Here is a 24,982-nt window from a genome sequence, read left to right as displayed (position 1 = left end):
GTTGTTCAAGAGATTTTGAGAGTTTTATTTAGAATTAGGACGGACAGATGAGGGGAAGCCAGAGAGTCAAAAACACTCATGAGCAGAACGGAGTATTTATTTTGTGGTTGTTGTTGTTCAGAGCTTTGCTGTAAATGATTTTTTTAAATTGCGATAATGATGTGGCATGAAAAATTTCCCATATTCTCACATATAGTATAGAACCTTTTATAGTGCATTCAAAGTCTCCATTCCAGTATCATTCTTGCTATCCATGCTTAGTGATGTCTTCATGTATTACCTATAAATACCCTCCAGGGAGATGGGTCTTCCCTCATTTCTCCACCTGTAAAAATTCAGGTATTTTGCACAGCTAAGCTCTTAGAGAAGAACTTCCCCAAACGACTTAATACAACTCTGTCCCCTCTACAGCTTGGAAGCTTTATTTCTCCATGTGCATGTGCTTTGTCATTTGTACTTATGGATCTCTTAGACAAACATTTTAGTTTTTGAATCATTTCAGCATCTGCAGTGAGAACAAACCCAGTCTTTCAGAAACTGAGGCTTTTGTGCAGTTCCAGGTTAGGTCTGCGCAAGTTGTTTTAGTCAAATCAATTGAATCTTTCTTATTTTTACTTGCTTTCCTAATACTAATTTCCACTATCATTAGAGAAGTACTTAAATTTCCTCAGATTCCTGAAACATAACAGAATATTAAAATATCCTACTGGTTAATTAATTTAAACATTGATGACAATAACAACTCAAAACACACTCTGTTTTGTATATTATGTGTTCATTCTAAAATGATCAGAGTAGAAAAGATTATCCAAATCCTTAGTGTTATATATATATATAGATAGATAGATAGATAGATAGATAGATAGATAGATAGATAGAGATAGATAGATAGAGAGAGAGAGAGAGAGAGAGAGAGAGAGAGAGAGAGAGATAGATAGATAGATAGATAGATAGATAGATAGTCACTTTTCTTTGTCTACACAGTCATACAAACAGGTAATGGTAAATTGGACAAAACAGCCAGCCTCAGAGAAACACATCTTCCAAAAAGTCACAGTTAGTTAATAGTATTATTACTAACAGGTTTGGAGAATGATTTGAGGTATTTAGAAAATGTAGGCTCTCAAGTTTGATTTGATATGTTATTTCACAGGAATGATCTATTGATATAGATCTGAATGCTGTGGTTGAAGAATGGTAAACAACTGGACATGGGCCTTAGAAGCTCTTGATATTTGTTTAATCTACTACATAAACAAGTCTTTTATTTTTCTTCTCTGGTAGTAATTATGGAGAATCAGATGTTTATGAGAAGTCTATAGAGGTCTTTATTTCAAAGCCATATATTATCAATGCCCTGTGAAGGTTATCCTCTAGAAATACAATTTCCTGCACTTCTTTAAAAGTGAAGCAAAAAAATGAATTGAGGACCGCATCCCATACAAGAAATGTAGGTTTCATTTACCAAGAAAGCTCACATCTATTTGTACAGCCCTAGCACTTAAGATTGGGACCAAAGATTTGACTCTCTAATCAACGGAAACAAGAAAGCTCCACTGACGGTTTCCTGAAATGTGATATAAACAATTTGTACCAGTGAGTAGACATCGAAGCAAGACTGAAAACCAGCACTGCCACTGAACTTAAGCACAGAGGAAATTCAATAAAAAATGCATTCTGACAAGAAATTACTTTTTACGCTACTTTAAGTTAGGAATAACATTGGAAGGAATGCAGAACTAATTAACTATCACATTTTAGGTTTTTCCCTTCCCACCCAGTTAGGAGTGTAGCTGAATGGGTAGATGGAAAAACACGGACAAGTGTTTAAGTGTTTAGAAGTGTTAATAGGAGAAAATTCCTCAACAAAACAACTTGTTAAAAACAAGAAGAAGAAGAAGAAGAAGAAGAAGAAGAAGAAGAAGAAGAAGAAGAAGAAGAAGAAGAAGAAGAAGAAGAAGAAGAAGAAACAAAGACAGTGGAATTCAAATTCTACATCAAAAAAGACTGGAAAAGAAGTATATTGAGAACCATAGTTTCATTAAAATGAAAAATCAAATGACATCCTGGAATTCATGTAATAACTGGTCCTCACGATATCAGTGTCATTAAAAGAATGTAAACCAGACATCCACATTGAAAAATCTTCAGCTGTTCTTACTGTGACCTGGCCCTTGGATAGCTTAACTGCAAATGAAATATTCTTCCCATCTATCTCTAAGACAGTTATTAAAATACTTGGTACACTATTCTCACTGGTAGCTCTTGTATTAGGGCTGAAGAAGGATGATGCAAGATGGTGATAATTAATAGTGGAATCCTTTAAATGTTAGGTAGTGAATAAAGTGATTGGGAGATTACTATTCAAGGATCAAAATTACTCATTGAATTTTGTAAATATCATCTTTGATCAGTAAATGATTTATAGATCTGAATTTTAATTAAAAGCAATAAAGATCTTTTAGTGGGATACATCATTTAAAAGAACTGTGAGTTTTGAAACAAAATAAAATGACAGACAAATGATGTGGGAAGGAACTTGGACTGATCGAATGAAAGGAAATGATCACTTTTCTGTAACTTTCTTCTAAATTTAAAAACAGACAACCAAGTCTGAGGATCCTACCAAATCCCCTTTGTTCTGTTTACCTGCAGCTTGCCTTCCTATACCTGGAGCTGGGCAGAATGAAGCACACTGTAAATCTCCAGCATTACTTTTGAATGTGATGGCCTGCAGAGCTGTCAGGGAAGGTGCTTCCAAAAGGGCAAGGCCATCATAAAGGAAGCAAACTTGAAATGAGCTATCAAGTTCAGTGGCGAGCTTTCCCTCTACCGTACCTTCACACAGAGGGAGGCTGTTAAACTCTGACAAACATGATGGTTTATAGGGAACAGGCATTTTAGATTCAGGAAATCCTATTTCTAAGCCTCAGAACACATTCAAAAGTGAAGACGTAAAATCCCCACAGTGTCACCTGGGTAGTCAGGTTTCCCAGGGACAGGTGAGTAGATCCTTCTTTTTACTTTTTATTGCCAAGCTTTCTGTCACCATGATATTCAGGGTACCTAAGGATCTTCAGCTGAATGTACTGAGAACTTATCTTGATACACACCTTTGAATCCCAAAAGCTGTCTCTCTACTTTCCTTGGAAAATAAATATTTCTTGGCTTTACAAGAAGTTTTGTTAGAGGAATCGTTTATATCTCACCTGTCATCATCCACTCATAAAGGACTATCTAGCTGAAACGGACAACTTCCCTCAAAAGATCAAGTTGAAGCAATCTTTGATCAGTGGTATTTTTCATCAGATAAAATTGATTGACCCTCCCACAAGCCACCTCTGGAATGACCCTACAGTGTTAACCACAGCAGAGTTTGAATCTGATTCTCTAAGAGAGCACACAACTTAGCTTCAGCAGAGAGATTGCCCTAGATACATTAGAGAATAGCTGTCTTAGAAAAGCTGGGCAGGAAGAGGTCACCAACTGAACAGTACTTGGGAAGAGTTACGAGGCTATGTGTGTGGATAACTTACATCAGGTTGGTGATGTTCATTTAAAAATTTGTAAAATACTAATCTAATGAACAGAGGCCAGTAGTCGACAGAGCTTGTATTCTGCAGCTCAGAAGAGCTATTTGGGCTAGGATTTATAATTTCAAGTGTGTGATACAGATGGAATAGAAGTGTATTGGTATGATGTCATTCATGGAAGTCTGAGGGAGTATGAAAATATTATAAAGCCTGATTGATCTTGACTTAGCAAACACAAGAATAAAATAGAGGAAAAATACAAAAAGAAAAAGACTAACACAATTTTTATAAAACACACAATTATTCAATGCTTGAAACTATGTATTTTTAATAACCGTATGAATTCAGTAACATAATTTTTATAAAATACACAGATACAATTATTCACAGTGTTTGAAGCTATGTATTTTCAATAACTATCTGAATATAATAACATTGTATATTTAAATTAGAAATCCTTGAATTTGATTGAGTCTTAATGCATTTGATCTATATATGGAAGCTAGACTTATATTTGAGAAGTAAATGAATGTGTTTCCATACTTATGTAGAAAAATAGCCTAGAAATGTGAAGAGGCATCTAAATGATAAAATGCCTAAATACTGACACAAATATATAAAAACCTTATTTTTGGGTATATGTGTGTATATGTCTTCAATTATTTATGTAAGGTTGTGTGTATATGTGTGTGGAGGTCATCTGTAAACATCAATTGTCTTCCTCAACTTCCCAACAAACTCTTTATTCATTATTATTATTAATAGTAGTAATAATAATAATGATTTTAGTATACTGTGTATTTTAGTATATTGTTAATATTTTAGTTTTTCTTACATGTACGTCTACATGGAGTTTATATGCTTTGAATCCATGGAGGCCAGAAGAGGACATCAGATCTGCTGAAACTAGAGTTACAGACAGTTTTGAGTCACCTTATGGGTACTGGAAATCACACTCAGGTCCTCTAGAAGAGCAGCTGGTGTTCTGAAGCACTGAACTATCTCTCTAGACCTCCATCTTAGTTTTTGAGACCGTATCCACACATGAACCTGGACCTTGTTGATTCTTCTAGACTCGTTAGACAATGAGCCCCAGATATCCTTTCATCTTCTGTCTGTCCTTTCTCCATCTCTACAGCACAAAGCTTTTCCATGTGTTCTGAGAGATCAAACTCAGGACCATATGACCCTGCAAGTTACCAAATGAGGTGTCCCTCTAAGCCAAAAATATGTATATTCTTAGGGTTTTATTCCAGAAAGTTATAATCAAGAGTGAGAAACTGAGTCTTGACAAGCAGAGAGGATTTGATGTTTTCCTTGATTTTCAGGAGAGAAAGTGCATTTTTCTATGTATTCTCCTATAGTCAGGTTTTGAAGAAACTTTCTGGAATTTAGTCTTGCATGGTCCGTTCTTATTTTCTTCTCTTCAGAAAACGTATTTTACAATATACACAGGGGAGAGTCAGAAATACTTTAATCAGGAACTTTACTTTTAGTGTATTTATGTTTATAGTTGGGGCATAAATCCTGCCAATCTCCCCTTGTATGCCTCTGACTAGATTCAGCTTTGTATTATCTCTAACACTTTATGTGGTCTGTGAATTTACTTTTCACAGATGTTTGGATTTATGGTAGCTCTTCCTTTTGACAGATCACTATGAGATGTGCTATGTCAACTACTGATTTTATGAGAGCATATGTTTATCAGGTTAATTTTCTCCCCAATACAAAGCATACTCTCTGTGTGGGATCAGAGACCAAAATTATCTGCATATTTGAAGATCAAACCATTTCTAACTTCAGAGATTCAAAACAAAAACGATGTATGATGAAAACAACACTAATTTTTTTCTTCTTGTAAATAAGCTATGGAGAGACTATAAAATTGTGTTAGCATTGCATGGAAAAGGATATACACACTCAGCTTGGAGAAAAGAAAATTAGAACCTAGAAGACAGGACTAGACTTGTTTAAATGCGTTCGTGAAATTTCACCTGGAACTCCAGGTTATCATGTGACTTTATCACTTCCTCTAACTGTATTTCTGTAGGTAAAGACCTAGAGTTTCAGGTATAAAGTTTAGGTTATTGGTTTCTATGGGGTAATAGTTAAGAACATTGACTAAGGAATCATCAGATGTTTGAACTGACATTTTTTTGTTTTAAAATACATAGTTAAGACAATGTCATATATAGAAAACATTTCATGGGGTTTGAAAAATGATATATTAACAATAAATGCAAAATACCTAACACTTAAATGAATAACACAATAGTATATTATACCTGTAAGTTATTATATACAAAACTATATGAAGAAATTCTTAAAGCCATGTTATAAACTAGATAGTGTAGCAGGCACTACCAACATGAAAACAAAGCTTATCCTTTCCTTCAAATATATTATCACCAAGTGAGATAACTGATACACAGTTGTGTTCTTTTGTGTCAACAGAGAAGTGTGAGTGATGTTCTTAGCAGAGTGGGCCAAAAGCAGGTGGGACTTATACTTAGGAGATTCAAGTAGGCCAAGGAGTGAGGGCTAGTGAGTGCTGAATAGGATGAGACAGAGAGTCTTAGGAACTGCTGTGAGAACTGGGAGGGACAACTAGCCAAAGAAAGCAAATGGGGAAAGTATATAATTGCAAGTCAGGAGCTCATGTGACTGGTTAAGTCTGGATCTGCTAAAAGAGTCACATTAACTTCTAAATATGGCTTTTATTGTTCATACTAGATACTTTGGAGATACTTGGCATCCAAACAGATCCATTATCATTTTGAAAAATGACAACTAATAGATATATTTGCTAAATAGAATTAAAATCATTCTAAAGACTATGCAGAGAATATTATACCCTAGATCTACGGGAAGATTGAGTAGAAAACAAGGGTTTTAAATAAATAAATGGGGCATCTCTGGTGATGATTCCAATACTAGAAATGCCTCTTCTGGAAGCCTTATTCCCGATGTAGTTTCCTAGGATGCCAAGTTATGAATTAGTGACATTCATAAGATTAGCCCATTTAGACTTTTATCATAAAGCACTGCATACTAGGTGGCTCATATACAACTGATTTTTTTGCACTGAGGTATAAAAACTAGAAACCCCAAGCTTGGTTTACCTGAAAATCTAATGACTAACAAGGGCACAATTCTTTCTCTGTCAGTCACATTGGTGGAAAGGCAAGGATTTCCCTGTGGCCCCTTTAAAAAGGACCTTAGTCCCAGTGGCCACATGTGGTGAAGGATAGCAATAAATGTAGTGACATACAAAGTTATAAACATAAGACATGAGAATTTTGAAATATCTGTGTTCTGTCTTGTGATTCTGTAGCAGGGTTCTTCCGTTTGAACTTTGAAGATAACATCAGGTCACAATTCATAAGGCTAAACATATCTGGATCATTTCCCAACAGCTCCAGTCCCTTAGAACTTAGAACATCAGTATACATAGTGTGTGTGTGTGTGTGGGGGGGGGGGGGGGTTAACAACATCCAGACCCCAGCAGACAGTTTCTTCTTAGAAGGTAGTTGGTAAGAGGAGGTAACCAGAGAATGGTTTCTGGGACTCACCCATGGGTTGTCTGTTGTTTTGGGGAGGAGAGGATGCTGCTCGTTATTCAGTAATGGTGCAGTACATACTCAGGGCACACGTTGTGAGAACTGAAGGAGCCCTTTGGATATCTAAAGCTGAAGAATCTAGACTAATCTGTCAGTCCAAGTCTAGAACATTGAAAATGGACATATTTGCCGGGTGGTGGTGGTGGTGGCGGCGGCGGCGGCGGCGGCGGCGGCGGTGGCGGCGGCGCACGCCTTTAATCCCAGCACTTGGAAGGCAGAGCCAGGCGGATCTTTGTGAGTTCGAGGCCAGCCTGGTCTACAGAGTGAGAGCCAGGAAAGGTGCAAAGCTACACAGAGAAACCCTGTCTCGAAAAACCAAAGGAAAAAAAAAAGAAAAATGGGCATATTTGTAGAGTTAGTGCCTTCCTCTATATATTCATCATCACATGACAAGTATTATACTAATGCAGTATGGCTACAGAATAAAAGAGTATCATATGAGGGAAAACCATTAATGTAGAAATTGTACACACAAATAAGGTCTTTCAAGTTACAACAGATAAACATGCTTTTTAACCACTAAATTACTTTCCTAGTGTACTTGAAATGCTTAGGGCTATGGCACTAATTAACTTTGGGCCTTCCTTGGTATGGGAATGTAATTAAATTTATAGTGTTGTATATTAATTATGGTACAGGCTTAAACAATTTAGGGAACATTTATTCTTTCAGGGGTTGATTACTTTTGGCAGAAAGTGGCAGGATTACTTTGCTTCAAATTTAACGAATGCTAACAATCCCTCAATTTCCTCCTGTCACTTTATCAGGAAAGTCTGGACTTGAGAATCAGGGTCCTAATGCTGTAACAGAATTAGATTTTACTTCATGACAGCAAAGCCATTGACAAAACAGTCACCTATCTTTGATATAGGCAATTATTTGTGTCATTGGACAAGTTTATATATATTTAATATTGTTAATCTTATATTTAGGTTTTGCCTGGCTATTGTTTGCATTTTGTTCTGATGTCCCCAGGAGTACATGTTTTTTTTTTTCTCTCTCTGGTGCTGCTATTGGAAGGTGATGTAATATTAAAAAAGTAAACACTACTAGAAGACATTGAGGTCATCAGAGATGTGTCCTACAAACAGATCAAGGTTTCTTGTCTGCAATTACTTGGTAGTTCTTGCAGACAGTGGTTACAAAGAGAATATGCTTGACCCCATCCTTTTGACCTTATTTCTTGATTTAAATTGTAATTCTCCCTCTGATAAGCTCACAGCCATTGCCCTCCACTGTGACACTGGGACTAACAATTGACAAAAACTGAAAATAAAATAAAGGATGCAATTAACTTGTATCAGATACGTTGTTATGTTGATTAAAGTTGACTAATACAATTTCCCTTCTTGAAGTGACTGAATTTGATCTAATTGTTCCTTGAATTTAAGTTGAGTACTTAGTCTTAAAGTAACTGTAGTATGAAATAAACTATTGCCATCAGAATCATTAAGTCTAAGTAACTCAAACCTGGTTCAAGCTTAATTTTGTCATTTCCAAAAAGAGCCCCATTGTTATTGTTTTACTTAGTCTCCACTTGCTCTGCCTGGAACTGAATGAATATAGTCTCATCTTTCAGAAGAACAAGGAAGCTCTAGTAGTATGGAAGTCTTCATAGGCCTAACACTGATGTTGACTATCATTTGAATGTCTATTAAATTTTAAAGTCTGCAGAGTGCAAATGAAATGCCATCCTATATATGTCAAACCATTTCTAATATCAATGGCAAAATACCCCAAAATAAATACTATGTAAGACAAGCGAAGAAGAAATAAATGCATGCAAACTGTATAAGGTTCAGAAAAGAGAAATTGACTTAGGCTGTGCTTTTAAGATAATAAGAAAATGAAATGTGATCTGTATCCTGGGAAAAATTTTTATGTTATGAAATTTGGAGTCCTATAAATCTAATGACCTGTATTGGACCATGATAAATTAAGATGTGAAAATTGCATCATAATAATTTCAGTCATAGTGAGAATAATGAAAAGTAACTATAGATAATGAAATAATTTATTCTAATATTTTGATTACATTACACTCTTAAGTGTTTCCTTGTATGAATGAGGACGTAAAAATATTTGTATAGGTTCCTGAGCACTTTAAGAATATTGTCTTCTATGTCAAAGAAAGAAAGAAAAAAAGAGAGGTATAGAGAGGGAGGAGGAGTGAGAGGGAGGAGGATTTCTGTTGAGCTTTGACTAGAAATCATAATCCAAATGCCAGTTTTTATTATCTTTCTATTTGATCTTCATCAGCAGACAGCAGAAGCAGAATTTCTGAAAAGGATCTGAGGGTGGAATGTTTTGATATGTTTCCTGCTTCCATGTCTTTTCACGCAGCCAAACCTTGCTGGATGGCCCACACTATTATCACCTTCTAATGAGCAGAGAAGTGAATACCAGACCTCATAAAGGAAGCATGCTGCCTCACATTATTTTAGATAAAATGTGTTATTTTCCTAGAGAGCTGAGGGCTGCAGCTGCTTCTCAGCCAAACACAAATTCTGCAAGTACATCGGCAGGCTCTCTTAATACTCCATCCTGTTTATAATACCCCATTTAATTGCTCAGCAGATCGAAGCCAGTTCCATTGTACCCATCTTCAAAGTACAAAGGCATGAATATAGAGAATTATAATAATATCCAACTAAATAGTCATCCAAAGACAGATACTGCCATGTAAAAAATATTTAGTAACTGCGTTGTGATTATGTTAAGGTGCTAAGGCATTGCACTGCTAGAAGCAATTACTGTTTGCAATACATAAGAGCCAAAGACATAAATGAAAAGAATAGCTGAGCAACTGAAGTGTATGCATATGTCTATGTGTGGATGAGCACTGTATTTGCTGTTCAAAGAGCAATGACACCAGAGTGTTTAAATTATGAATTACAAAATAGGCATCATTTTCCTATATGTATTGCTCTGACTTTTCAATAACAAATGCATTATATAAAGTGAGAAAACGATAAAAATGTTTCAAATGAGGAACACAGAATGGCTTTTATTTTAGAATAACATTTGAACTACATGAATATGATTTATTTTAATTAAAAACAGTAACATTATTAAGTTCACACAAATACTTGTTGCTTTAGAGTTCAATCATGAGATTGCTACTTTAAAATCAATTGCATGTATTATGCTCTGCTTTATTATAGCCTTGTAGATGAAAAATCATAAATTGATGATGCTAGAATTCATACATATTTTCCTTTCCTATTAGTCAGTAACAAAAAGTATGACTTGGGAGACTGCTCAGTCAGTAAAGTGCCTGCAGCACAAGAATGAGGATCTGCATTTGGTTGCCAGACCCCTTGGAAATTAGTGAAGCACAATTTTAGTCCAGATGCTGAGGAGATGGACAGAGATGACTGCCAGGATTTGCTTGCTCACCACTCTAATCTAACAAGGAAAACCATGCCAGTGTGAGACTCAGCTTCACAAAACTGATATGCAGTACCTGAAGAATGGCACCTGACATTTACCTCTTACTGCCACAAACATGTGAACACATGTATATGGTAACCTACACTGCATGAACACATACACACCACACACACACACACACACACACACACACACACACACATATACACAGAGAGACAGGGATAGGAAGAGAGGGACAGAGACAGGGAGGAGAGAGAGAGAGAGAGAGAGAGAGAGAGAGAGAGAGAGAGAGAGAGAGAGAGAGAGAGAGAGAGAGAGGAGAATAAGAAGAGTTAGCCTGCCTGGTGGTGGTGGCGCATGCCTTTAATCCCAACACTCAGGAGGCAGAGGCAAGAGGATCTCTGTGAGTTTGAGGCCAGCCTGGACTACAGAGTGAGTTCTAGGAAAGACACAAAGCTACACAGAGAAAACCTATCTCGAACCCACCCCCCAAAAAGAAGAGTTAGCCTATGAATAAACAAGACAATCTTCTGGGAAAGCTATCTAGGGCATCAACTTATATTGAAAATGTCAACCATACTTGATAGAAATGCCTATTCATTATTGTTATTCTACCTAAGCCAGATTAATTAGTTAGATTTTTCTGTTGCAGCAACAAACACTATGACCAAAAGCAAGTAGAGGAGTAAAGGGTTTATTTTATCTTACAACTCTCAAGGCTATACTGTGAATATCTAAGGCTGGAGGTCATGGCAGGAACCTAAACAGAGATCATGAAGGAATGCAACTTACTGATTTAGCCTCCATGGCTTGTTCAGACTGCTTTAGTATACAACTCAGGACTACCTGCCCCGGCTGGCACCATGTACAGTGGGCTGGGTTCTCCAGCATGAATCCAGTCATCAGAAAATACTCCATAGATTTGACTACAGGACGATCTGATGGAGGCATACTCTAAACCAAGGCTCTATCTTCCCAGATGAACCTACTTTGTATTAGGTGAGTGAAAACCTAACCTGCACAGCTAGCAGTTCCTCACAGCTGTGGAATTCAATTTGTTTTCTTTGTAGCCTGGCCATTTGTAACTCACAGTTCGCCCATCCATGGAAGCCCTCTTAGGTGACCCTGATTAAGACTGCTCACATTGAATGAGGACCTCTTCAGCCGACTCTCCCATAAGACCTCAAATTACCCACCTGCCATTTTCTCAGCCTAGCTGATTTCCAAACAAGCAAATAATTAGAAATTAAACAGACAGATGAGAAATCGTAGACTCAGATAAAAATGGAATGAGAAATTTCAAGGAAATTCTCTACCTTTGCAAAACTGCACAACCACTAGGCACAGCTTCTCTATCCTCCACCTCTAGGAGACTGCTGGTGACTCTCTAGATACGAAGTTTTTTATGACTTCTTAGACTCATTTATTCTTATGGGCCCATAAAATGCTTCTTACCCACAGTATTAAACTTAACTCGAAATTAAATGCCTTATAATTTTCTTCAAATATATTTTGTTATTCTTTTACTTTTTCTTTTTTTCTATTCAGATAGTGTCTCCTATATCCCATATTCACCTTGAACTCCAAGTAGCATAGCATCACGCTGAACTTTTGATATCTGGGCTTCTACCTCTTGAGTGCTGGAACTACCAGTGTAAACCACCAGGCCTGGTTTATGCAATGTCAAAAATCAAATCCAGGTTTGTATGCATGGTCGGCAAACATCATTCCAATCGAACCATAGAAACAAACCCTTTATTACTATTTTTTTTTAGTTTTGTGCTATTGTCATATTAGAATATATGAAATTGTTAGGCTTTTTCTCTAAGCAGTATTCAGCACACACATACATACACACACACACACACACACACACACACACACACACACTCCTTTGAACATAAATGAGCTAGAGTTTTTATTCTTAATTAAATAACCTTTTTATATGCTACTTTTTTAAATGACACAATATTAACAAACTTTTGAGTCACATGCCTAGAACTTTGTAGGAAATATGTGTTCGTACTGGGGAATGATGCATAGTAAATAAGAAATAGGATTGTGGAAAATTCATAATTTAAAGTCTAGGCTTCATCTCATTACATGGTTATTATACCAAAATGTTGGTATGTTAATCTTCTACCTTGAACCTAGGAAATACATTCTTGAAATATTAAAAGAAAGAATCAATATTGGTAATATTGTGAATATAGCAAGATTATGGATAACTGATTCATTTTATTGGTAAATTCAAGATTAATAATCAGATTAATAATCATATCACCAGTGATGCTAGAATAAACATTTTTAGTGAATGAGAATCTCACAACTCTTAAATTTTAAGTTAGGAAAACCAAAACAAGGAAGTAAGTACTCCATTTCATTCCGCAAGTAAATTGTGTATATAAACTCATATCAACAATTGTTACATTGTACTTCGGCTTGACCCCATTGAAAAACCCCCTTCATAGGTTCTTGAGAATATTGAGTTAAGCCTGATGATTTCACATGGCTGATAAGGTCATCACCAGCAAGTTCAGGGATTTTCTATATTTATCCCTTTCACTAACACTAAAAAATACTGGACAAAACACTAGTACCACGTAATATCCATCCACTTTTTTTCGCATTTGAATAAAATCTGTTTTGAAACTTATGTCAGTGTGCTGGGATATGTTTTCTTTGAAGAGATGGCCATTCTCCCTTAATCAATAGGCATATTTAAAACAGAAACCCAAAGAACAAAAATTCATATGGAAATTCAAGGAAAAGTTCATAGCACAAGTCCATTAATTGTGTTAATGTGACAGAGCTGAGAAAAGAGATGCTGAGAAGATGGTCATCATGGGAATTAAGATGACCACCGTTAGCTCTATAATAAAAAAGCTTGACTAGTTATGCTGAAAGGAGAGCTTGTCCTGGAAGGCACTACTATGTTTAATATTGCTATATTCTAGAAATAATTAAAACATTCTTTGGGAGCTGAGTGTTATTGTGTCCATTAACTCATTAGCCCTTGTCTTCTCAGGAAAAAAAGTCAAATTTTGAATTGACAGTGTTATCAAAAACCAACACACAAAGTTTATTATCTAACCATTGAAGTTCTGGCAGGAAACTGAAGTATCTGTGTTTTTTTTCTTAAGTATCTTCTTCTTTGTTATATTACTTACTTTAAAATTTCCCCACACAATACACTTTCTGAATGGTCTTATTTGTATTTTACTTTTATTTTTTTAAAAAAAGACACATTTTGTTGATGTTGTTGTTTGTTTTTGTTGAGATGGGGTCTCATGATGTCACTCTGGCTTTCCTGGAATTTATTTTGTGGTCCAGATTAGCCTTGAATTCACAGAGATCACCTAATCTGCCTCCCAAGTGTTTAGATTAAAGGTGTGTGAAACGACACCCCGACAAGACGCACGGTTTTTTGGGTGTAATTCTTGAAGCTCCACCAATAAGGTACCCTAGTTCACATACCATCTATGCTAATATTGTTAGCTTCATTTGCCATGCCCTGGGAGCTGACGTCTTAATGAATTATAAATGTAATAATTGATTTGCCTCACACACATGAGGAGGTGATTCACCTTGCTTATATGATTTAGATATATTCATCTAAATACTGGGAATTTCATTTCTATAGTACAAGAAAAACTGTTCCAAGCACTCCAAACCCCATCCCTCTAGCTTATTTGCTTTATGTACGTGTAATGGACAAGGATTATCTTTCTTGAAGCTGTTGCTTTTATCTTAGCATGTTCATTATCTGACACCTTCAGTGGCGACATATAGGGGGAATATATATTTTGTTATTTTCTTATATATAGAAAACCTTTAGGAGTAATTCATATAAAGTAAAACTGAACAAAATTTAAAATTGAAGTATTCGTTGTCAGTAGTTGTCTTCAGATGGTAATAAGAGACATATAAGACCTTGAGAGAGCACTTCAGCCTTTCCTAATTTGCTGAGGCTTATTAACAGTGTACAAATAAATTTTAGATCTTTATCAACCGCTTTTGATCCATGTATTTTTATTGCTGTATTTTGAGCAATTCTTCCTCAGAATGAATATCTCCTTATGGAATATGCCTTTGTTAGAATGATTAACAAACTGAAATATCTCATAATTGCCTTTGCTCATCTTCTCTCCCTACATTGCAAGATCCTGCAAAGCAAAGTTCACTTTTAATCATCTTTGCTTCTCCAAAGTCTAGCAAGAAATCCTTATGCAAATGGAAAAGTGCCAAAACAACATGAGGTGGTTTAATATTTTGTGCTAAAAAGCAGCCTCCCACCTTCTCATTATTGTCCTTTTACACAGTATACACTCTTCAAAATGGGAGAAGTCTAGGTCTCACCAAAAAATAATTATTAGGTTTCATTCTCTAAATGGAATGCTTTTAATAACATTTTGTTGAAATTAATACACATAAAAAGTTGTCATAATAGTGAAATACCATGTCTTGCCACAGGGAATGCCACAGATGGTTAAGTATCCCTATCTATAAGTACCCTTTCAAGTCTTGTTGAGGGTCCTGCTCCTTGAGATACTAACAGATATAGTGATATGGTACACAAGATCACAGGTTAATGTACTCTACTCTGGGCCTGACTTCTATGATGCTCACGGACTTGACTTTATAAGCATGTAATAACACTGATTCTATGTTTTGATACAAGACTCAGTAGAAGCACAAAAAGATTATCACAAAAGGTCAGAGTTCCTATGCCTAGTTAATGATTCTACATTTTGATACAAGACTCAGTAGAAGCACAAAAAGATTATCACAAAAGGTCAGAGTTCCTATGCCTAGTTCATGAGATATATTAGTGTATATACATGTTTTCATATTTAAATAAAAAACTAAAACATAAGAATGTGCATGTATTTGCAGACAATATAGAAACATTTTGAATGATTGCTTATTATCCAGCCTTTTCTCCATTTATAAAATAACCAAAAGTTTCCTCTGTATTTATTCAATTTCTATAAAGTGAAGTAATGTTTGGAAAGAGCAAGCAGGCATGGTACAGTGGATGGCACACAAGCAAAGAATTTCTATCCCAAGGCAAATAAATCAGACAAAAACAACTGAGTTTGAATATGGAATTTCAGAAATAAAGAACTGGAAGCCATGGTGGTTTGACTTTCAGGAATGCTTCAATGCATTTAAGATTAGGGTCAAAAGGTACAGAAGCTGGATGTCTCTCACTACTCCTGACAGGCAGGATAAAGAAAGAACAGACAAGTCATTCATTAAGAAAAAACTCTAGTACAAAACTAAATAAACCTGAGAGTAGTCGTGTTGGGAGCAAAATAATAGTGGCTATTTTATCCTAAAATTGAGAGTTTGTGACTATGATTAAATGACAAAATAAAGTAGTAACACACACACACACACACACACACACACACACACACACACACACACGCACACACACACACACACACACAAAATACACCAAAAGACAGTGTGCCGTACTAAAAGTCCAAATTGTAATAAAACAATTCTAAAATTTTGTGATTATGTGTTTAACAACTGCAAATTTACCTGACAGATTATATTCTCTTTTTTGAAACTTGAGAGGATCAGTCTGCCACTTTTTTAATCCTTCATGAATCACTGTAGTATTGATTTGGACTATTCTTTCCAAGACATTTCTGAGATAAAAGACTCAGAAATTCCATTGCTTATCTCTCTTTCTAGTATATATATATATATATATATATATATATATATATATATATACACATAATATTGAAAACACTTCGCCAAAATTTAAAAACAAATGTTTTAAAAATGACCTGTCACTTCTCAGGGAAAGCTTAGATTTGGCATCTAGCTTTCAATGAGCAACAGGATACTATCTTGGGACTCCATATCCTCTTGACTGTGTGACTAAGAAGAAGAGTATTTAAAGTGAATGGCATTTAACACAGTACACTTCAGATTGTTAAAATGTTTATCTATTTGGTTTGTGAAAATCTAGTCCTGGCTGTTCTAGAATTCACTATGTTAATGAAACTTGCCTCAAACACAAAAATCGTTATGTCCCACCCTCCCCTTCAAGTACTGGGATGACAAGCCTAAGCCACCACATGTGATTCATAGTCAATTATTTATAAAGTGATAGTAATAGAAGCTGCATTTGTCACTCATTTGTTGAGTTCGTAGAACTTCTATTAATAATTATTAAATAGTAACATATACTAAGATTATAAACACATATCACATACAAAAATGTGTGTCAGTCCCTGTGTCAAGCAGTTCTCATGCAGTATTTCATCTACTTTTATCATGACATTATGTAATAGGCTGTATTATTTTCCCTATACATAAGTAATAGAAAAAAAATTATGTAGTGTACCCTCCAGGAAGAAAAACTAAAGAGTATCTAATGTGTCCATTCTGCATCTACCTGTGAATATATCTTAGTCAGAAAGAGAAATAATATATTTGATACACTGCCATACAGACCGGATAATACAGTGTTCTATTTCAAAGCACAGTTTGCCATCTGTAGCTAGCTACACTATGCAAGTGAATATAATGACAGATTCAAGTTTTCAGTATTTTTCTGTCTTCTTGTCTTGTTCTTTTTTGTTTAAGAATCATCTTTTCCTATGCAAAATCTGAAACTGACAAAAAAGATGTTTCTGAAATAAGAATAGGTCTCAATTACTTTATATTTTCTTAAAAGATAGTGACCTCACTGAACCCCACAGTAAAAAATGATGTACAACATCAAAAGCTTGCATTCCATTCAATTGATGGAAAAAAAGCATCAATTCAGTTAGAATGTTTGGCACTGATTTTCAATATAAGAGTAAAAAGACACCGGTTTTGCAAACGAAGGTACTGAGGCTCAGCAAAGTTGTGACTCCAAGAATAGACTTGTATGTCATCCATAGAAGCTCTAAGTATGTTCAAGATCAAGAGAATACCTTCACATTCTGGTTATCAAGGGTAATGTTCTAAATCTAGAATAAGAGACTGTGTTTAATCAGAGCAAAATATAGCTATTGGAACACAAGAAAACAGGACTAAGTTACTTGAGAGTTCTCAATAAGTAGAATCTGTTTATCATTGTCCATAAATCAAATGAGTATTTCATTGCTGAATCTCTTGGGTTAGATCACAAAAGACAGGGGTAAGAAATTTCTGTAAATTGAGACGGTAATTGGATGTTCCTGAGTATCATTTTTTAAGTTCATAAAATATGAAAATTATGTATTTCCTTTTGAATAAAGCTTAAATATGATAAGTAATTCTATATGCATGTTTTGTACAACTTGTAGATATATATCACAAGTATGCATGAACTACTATGTAAACATTTTGCCATGTAATATGTAATTAAACTTATAAATATGAATATATTATTTCAGAAGTAATAACAACGATAAATAGTTTATAATTAGAGAAACCTATAACACATATGTAACAATTACTTAGTCATGAAAGAAAAATAATTACAAAATCCTGTAGTACAGTACCTAAAATTCTATATTCTGGAATTTAAAGCACTCCATTACTCCACTTACACAGTTGTCTACTGGGCTAGACTCCTGTGTCCTGCACTTGAAGGATCAAATGACATCTCCTGATCCTGCCTGTTCCTCTCCATCTCTTTCTTTATTAATGTCATTCCCATCATCAAAACTGTTCCTTAGAAATGTCAGCCCCTCTCTCTTTTCCGTCACTCTCATAATATTCGTAGGACTAAACACTGAACCTGATATTTAAAGACCCAGAACAGAATACGACTCCGGAACTCTTTCTTTCTTCTCTAGACAAAAGAATGCTTTTCCCCTTATATTTCCTCATAGTTTTATCAAGATTTTCATGGTTTCTTCCTACATGAGACATTATAAGATTTTCAAACTGTGTACCAAGGGCTAGAGATATAGCTCATCAATAAAGAGCATCAGCTGATCTTTCAGAGGACCTGGGTTCAATTCTCAATATGCACATGTTGGCTCACAACCATCTGTGACTCTGGTCTGGATACTTCTGAATCCTTCTTCTGGCCTCTGAGGGCATTAGGCAATTGAGTGAAACACAGATATACCTACAGAAAAATACTCATACATAAAATGATTTTTCTAATTAAAAGAAAATTTCCTTCCTTACAAATCCAGAGTTATATGTGTTCTGAATTTGTTAGAAGTTTTTCACAATTTAAGAACATAGGAATAGAGAATGAGTGTAAATTATCATAGTTTCTGGGAGAATCTTAATGCCAATATAATTTGGGTGACTGATATTTTAAAAGATAATACACAGCATTAATGATTTTTCCTATTGATGCAAATCTCTAAACAGTATTGCTAAGCTTTATGTCCAGGATAATTTGTTAAGGAGTCGGAATATGAGGTAAAGAACTAAGAAACAGACATCTATAGGTACAATATTCACTCTTCGGAACCAGATGCTGTGAGTGAATACAAGCACTATCTCAGATTCTGGAGAGAAAGGATTTGGTGACAGATTGACAAAGCTCTCCAACATTCGTTACGTCTTCCAACAGCAGTCAGCAACATAAAGTAATGAGATGCTCGTCAAGGATAAGTGCCTCTGTACACTTGTAAGAAAACTGTAGTTGAGTTTTTAAGTCAGCGACTAGATTAAACCATTGTGTTCATTCAGTTAACTTGAAAGATGCTGCTGTGAAAATGAGGTTTAGAAAATGCTTTTAGAAAAGCTCCTCTTACGAATTAGCCAGTCAGTCTCCAGCTATAATTTTCAAACAGTTCTTTCACATAGCATAAATGTATCTTTCATATACACACTTAACATTTGTATGAGTATACACATATTGTGTCAGTCAATATCACTTACCAAAAGGAGATATCTGGAAAAGTAACTCAAAGAGTAAAAGAGACTTATTTTTTTCATTATATTCAGCAGTTTCAATTCATGATCAGCTGACTTGGTTGTTACTGCTTGTGTGATGTCCTTAGTTGTGGGTAGGGTATGATGGTTCAAACCTGCTAATATTATTATGGCAAGAAATTGCAAAAGAAAAAAAAAAGCTAGGAGGTGGTGGTGCATGCCTTTAATCCCAGCACTTGGGAGGCAGAGCTAAGCGGATCTCTGTGAGTTCGAGGCCAACCTGGTCTACAGATCAAGATCCAGGACAGGCATCAAAACTACACAGAGAAACTCTGTCTCAAAAAAAAAAAAAGTAAGAAAGAAACTGTAAAATAAACAGCCATCTGTGATAAAGAGCTTAAAGCAACATTATCATAATCAAAGTCACCTGCTTAATACCTACAATTTCCAATTAGGCCCCAATTCCCAGTGTCCCATTCAGCTACAAAATCACACACACACACATACACACACACACACACACACACACACACACACACACACACACACACACGCTCTATTCACAATAGTCAGAAATAAGGAAACAGCACGTGTATTCTTCAACAGAAGAATATATAAGGAAATTGTGCCGGGGAGGTGGTGGTGCACGCCTTTAATCCCAGCACTCGGGAGGCAGAGCCAGATGGATCTCTGTGAGTTCCAGGCCAGCCTGGCCTACCAAGTGAGTTCCAGGAAAAGGGGCAAAGCTACACGGAGAAACCCTGCCTCAAAAAACCAAAAAAAAAAATAAATAAATAAATAAATACATAAATACAATACAAAAGAAAATTGTGTGGTGATATATTGTGTACCCTAATAAACTTCCCTGAAGAATAGAAGAAAGAGCCACTAGATTAGACATAGAGGTCAGGAAGTGGTGGCACACACACCTTTAATCCCAGCACTTGAAATCACATGCCTTTGCTTGGGAAGCACACATGCCTTTAATTCTAGGAAGTAATATGGCAGGACAGAGAAAGGTATATAAGATATGAGGAAACAGAAACTCACTCTGTTGAGGCTGAGGATTTCATAGAGGCAAGAACTAGTGACTGGCTCTTTCCTCTGATCCTCAGGCAAGTTTATTATGGTACACAATATATCACCACAAAAATGTAGTTCATTTCAACCATGCAGTATTTCTCAACAGTTAAGAAAAACCAAACCATGAAATTTTCAGGTTAAGTAGTTAGAATTATTATATATGTACACACACACACACACACACACACACACACACACACACACACACACACATATTAATCTAGCTATAATGATAATGAGTGAGTAGGTATAGATTAAGGGACTATATAGGACAGAAAGACCTCCCTAAGAAAGGGAAAGAGAATAGTTATGGATATATAAGGGGTGGAGGAGACTGGAATGGAAGGATCAAGAGAAGAGAGGAGTGAAAAGGGGGGTTAGGGAAGGAACACTGGAGAGACAGCTAAAATTAAGGACCATGTAAAGGGTAGTATGAAAAGATAATACAGTAGAAGCTTCCTAAACTATTTACACATATGAAGGCTATATAAGAGAAATACCTAGATAATGGGGAAGATGGGGTCCCAGCTGGCCAATTCTTGTAACCTAAAGAAGCTTCCAGTACCAGAATGGAGTTGTAGCAAATTTTGACCTGTTGACCAAAGGAGTCTCATGGGAAACTCCAAACAACTCAGGCTGTTGCAAAAACTCTTTGTTTTTTTTAAACTGACAGCAAGACCCCATAACTGAAGACTGCTGTGGGATGGTCTGTATGGCAAATGTGTTGCTGATTAGTCAATAAATAAAACACTGATTGGCCATTGGCCAGGCAGGAAGTGTAGGTGGGACAAGGAGGAGAATAAAGCTGGGAAGTGGAAGGCTGAGTCAGAGAGACACTGCCAGCTGCCACGGTGAGAAACAGCATGTGAAGATGCCGGTAAGCCACGAGCCATGTGGCAAGGTATAGATTTATGGAAATGGATTAATTTAAGCTGTAAGAACAGTTAGCAAGAAGCCTGCCATGGCCATACAGTTTGAAACCAATATAAGTCTCTGTGTTTACTTGGTCAGGTCTGAGAGGCTGTGGGACTGGCAGGTGAGAGAGATTTGTCCTGACTGTGGGCCAGGCAGGAAAACTCAAGCTACAGAAGACAATGCCTACACAACTCACTGAGCACGGAGAAGTAGAACTGGTACCTACATAGAGCCTTCACCCTTACATTCTTATAACTCTGGTACTCTAGCTATTCTACTAAAAGAGAAATATAAGCAAGCTAAGGCTACCCGTAAATCCTTTGATCAACAATAGTGTCCTGCCTGCAGTATATATATCAATGAAGCTTGTGGAAGTTACCAAGGGATGTCTAATTTGAATTAAGGCCTACTCCACAAGATGGAGTCCACATCCAGCACTGGTTGAGTGACCAAGAAACTGACACTAGATAGTTCAGAGACCTAGGGTAAAACTAATTACTACTGTTCCAAATCAATAAACAAAACAGTATACGTAAGCAATATAAAGGTATTCTTATATACTCAGATCAATGCTTTTCTTAGTTATCAATAAACTTTCTCCTTTAGTACTTAAGAACAAATACAGAGACCCACAGCCAGACATTATGCAGAGAATGAGAGACGTTGGAACATCTAACACTACACAAGTTGTCTCCATCAAATTCTTCTCCTCAGGTCTTCCTGTGGAAGAGGAGACAAAAAAGTATAAGAACCTGAGGGGATAGAGCATACCCCACAAACATAGCCCTCTGTATCAACAAAATTAAAATACATATGAACTGACAGAGATTGAATCAACATGTACAGCATCTGCACCAGATAGTGTCCTAGAATTGAAAGGCGAGGTGGACATATACCTCATCTCTGAGCCAGAATCAAACTCCAATTGCTAACTACTTGCAAATGAAAATTTAATTTCTTGCAAGATAGTCTCACTAGGAAAATAAACTACTCTTTAAGGTTGACTTCATTTTTTTATCTTTTCTTATTTTATAATTTAATTTAATTTTACATTACAGCTACGAGATTCCCTTGTTCTCCCCCCTCCTCCCCCCCCCCACCTTCCCCCCAGCCCATTCCCCATTCCCATCTCCTCCAGGGCAAAGACTCCCCTGAGGATGGAGTTCAACCTGGTAGATTCAGTCCAGGCACGTCCAGTCCCCTCCTCCCAGGCTGAGCCACATGTCCATGTATAAGCCACAGGTTTCAAACAGCCAACTCATGCACTGAATACAGGACCCAGTCCCACTGCCTAGATGCCTCCCAAACAGATCAAGCTAATCAACTGTCTCCCTTATCCAGAAGGCCTGATCCAGTTGGGGGCTCCTCAGCTATTGGTTCATAGTTCATGTGTTTCCGTTCGTTTGGCTATTTGTCCCTGTGCTTTATTCAGCTTTGGTCTCAACAATTCTTTTTAATAACAGATACCTAACAAGTTGCTGTTGAGTTTTTCTGTTCCTTGTTTCATAATATCATATCAGGGCTTTACTACCAATACTAACACCAATAAAAATTAACAGGAATTAACAATCACTGGTCATTAACATCTCTTAATATCAATGAAATCAATTCACCAATAAAAAGACACAAGCTAACAGAATGGTTATGAAATAAAATCCATCCTTCTGAAGCACATAAGAAACACACCTCAACTACAAAGACAGACATTACCTCAGAGCAGAGGGTTGGAAAAAGTTCTCCAATCAAATGGACCTGAGAAGCAAGATGGTGTAGCTATCTTAATATCTAACAAAATGAACTTCAAACTAAGATTATTTAAAAGGGATGGAGAAGAATATTTGATATTCATCAGAGGAAAAATCCACCAAGTTCTCAAGGGAACTAACAGAGGTTATGACTCAAATGGACCTAACAGGCATCTACAGAACTTTTCACCCAAACATAAAAGAATATGCCTTCTTCTCAGCACCTCGTAGAAAATTCTCTAAAATTGACCACATGCTGGGTTACAAAGCAAATCTCAACAGATAACAAAAATATTGGAATGACCCCCTGTATCTTATTGGATTATTATGAGTTAAAGTTGGAGTTCAACAACAACACAAACTACAGAAAACTTATAAATTCATGGAAACTGAACAACTCAACTGAATCACTAATGACTCAAGGAAGAAATAATAACAGAAACTAAATACTTTCTAGAATTCAATAACGATGAAAGCACAACATACCCAAACTTATGGGACATGACACATGTAGTACGAAGAGGAAAGTTCATAACACTAAGTGTTTGCATAAAATAATTGGAGAAACCACACACAACTGACTTATTAGCACACCTGAAATCTCTAGGACAAAAAGAAGTAAACACACCTAAGCAGAGTAGATGACAGGAAATAATAAAATTAAGGGCTGAAATCAATTAAATAGAAACAAAGAGAAAAATACAAGGAATCAATGAACCAAAGAGTTGGTTCTTTGAGAAAATCAGCAAGATAGACAAGCCTTTATCCAAACTAACTAAAAGGTTGACAGAGAATATCTCTTTTAAAAGAAAAAAAATTGCCTTATTATTTTTTATTTTAAATCTATTTATATATTTTCTTCTATGTTTTTACCCTAAAGGTACTTTGTGTATATATTACAGCTTTTAGTTTAGTGTTTTATGTGATTCTTAGTTGTGCAAATAAAGGGTCTGTTTTTTTCACCTTTTCTAAGCCCACTTTCTTCTGTTTGTTAATTTTGACCATTTCTAATTTGTTTGTTCTTATTTTATCTTATTTTATTTTACTATTAAAAAAGAACATAATTGAAATAATGCATACTGCTCTTAAACATTACATGAATTTGATTAGCAACACTAATATGAAGCTGGTATCAGCCACCTGTAATTCTACCACTAGCAGATTAGATGCCCTCTTCTGGTTTCCTTGGGCATCTCAACACACACACACACACACACACACACACACACACACACACACACACACACACACACACATGCGGTGGGTGTCATGGAAGAAGGGAAAGAGAAAAGCAATTTAAAACAAAATTAAACTATTTTTTATTTTATAATTTAATTTAATTTTAAATATCAGTCACTGATTCCTCTGTCCTCCCCCCTCTGGCCCTTCTCCCCTTCCCCCCAGCCCACCCCCCATTCCCATCTCCTCCAGGGTAAAGACTCCCCTGGGGATTCAGCTCAACCTGGTAGATTCAGTCCAGGCAGGTTCAGTCCCCTCCTCCCAGACTGAGCCAAGTGTCCCTGCATAGGCCCCAGGTTCCAAACAGCCAGCTCATGTACTAAGGACAGGTCCAGGTCCCACTGCCTGGATGCCTCCCAAACAGTTCAAGCTAATCAACTGTCTCACTTATCCAGAAGGCCTGATCCAGTTGGGGGCTCCTCAGCTATTGGTTCATAGTTCATGTGTTTCCATTGGTTTGGCAATTTGTCCCTGTGCGTTTTCCAATCTTGGTCTCAACAATTCTCGCTCATAAAATCCCTCCTCTTTCTCGCCAATTGGACTCCTGGAGCTCCACGTGGGCCTGGCTGTGGATCTTTGCATCTGCTTCCCTCAGTCATTGGATGAGATTTCTAGC

Source organism: Peromyscus californicus, unplaced genomic scaffold (assembly GCF_007827085.1).
Source record: "Peromyscus californicus insignis strain IS unplaced genomic scaffold, ASM782708v3 Scaffold_15__1_contigs__length_86483966, whole genome shotgun sequence".
NCBI lineage: Eukaryota > Metazoa > Chordata > Mammalia > Rodentia > Cricetidae > Peromyscus > Peromyscus californicus.
Note: the sequence above shows the minus strand (reverse complement) of the source record.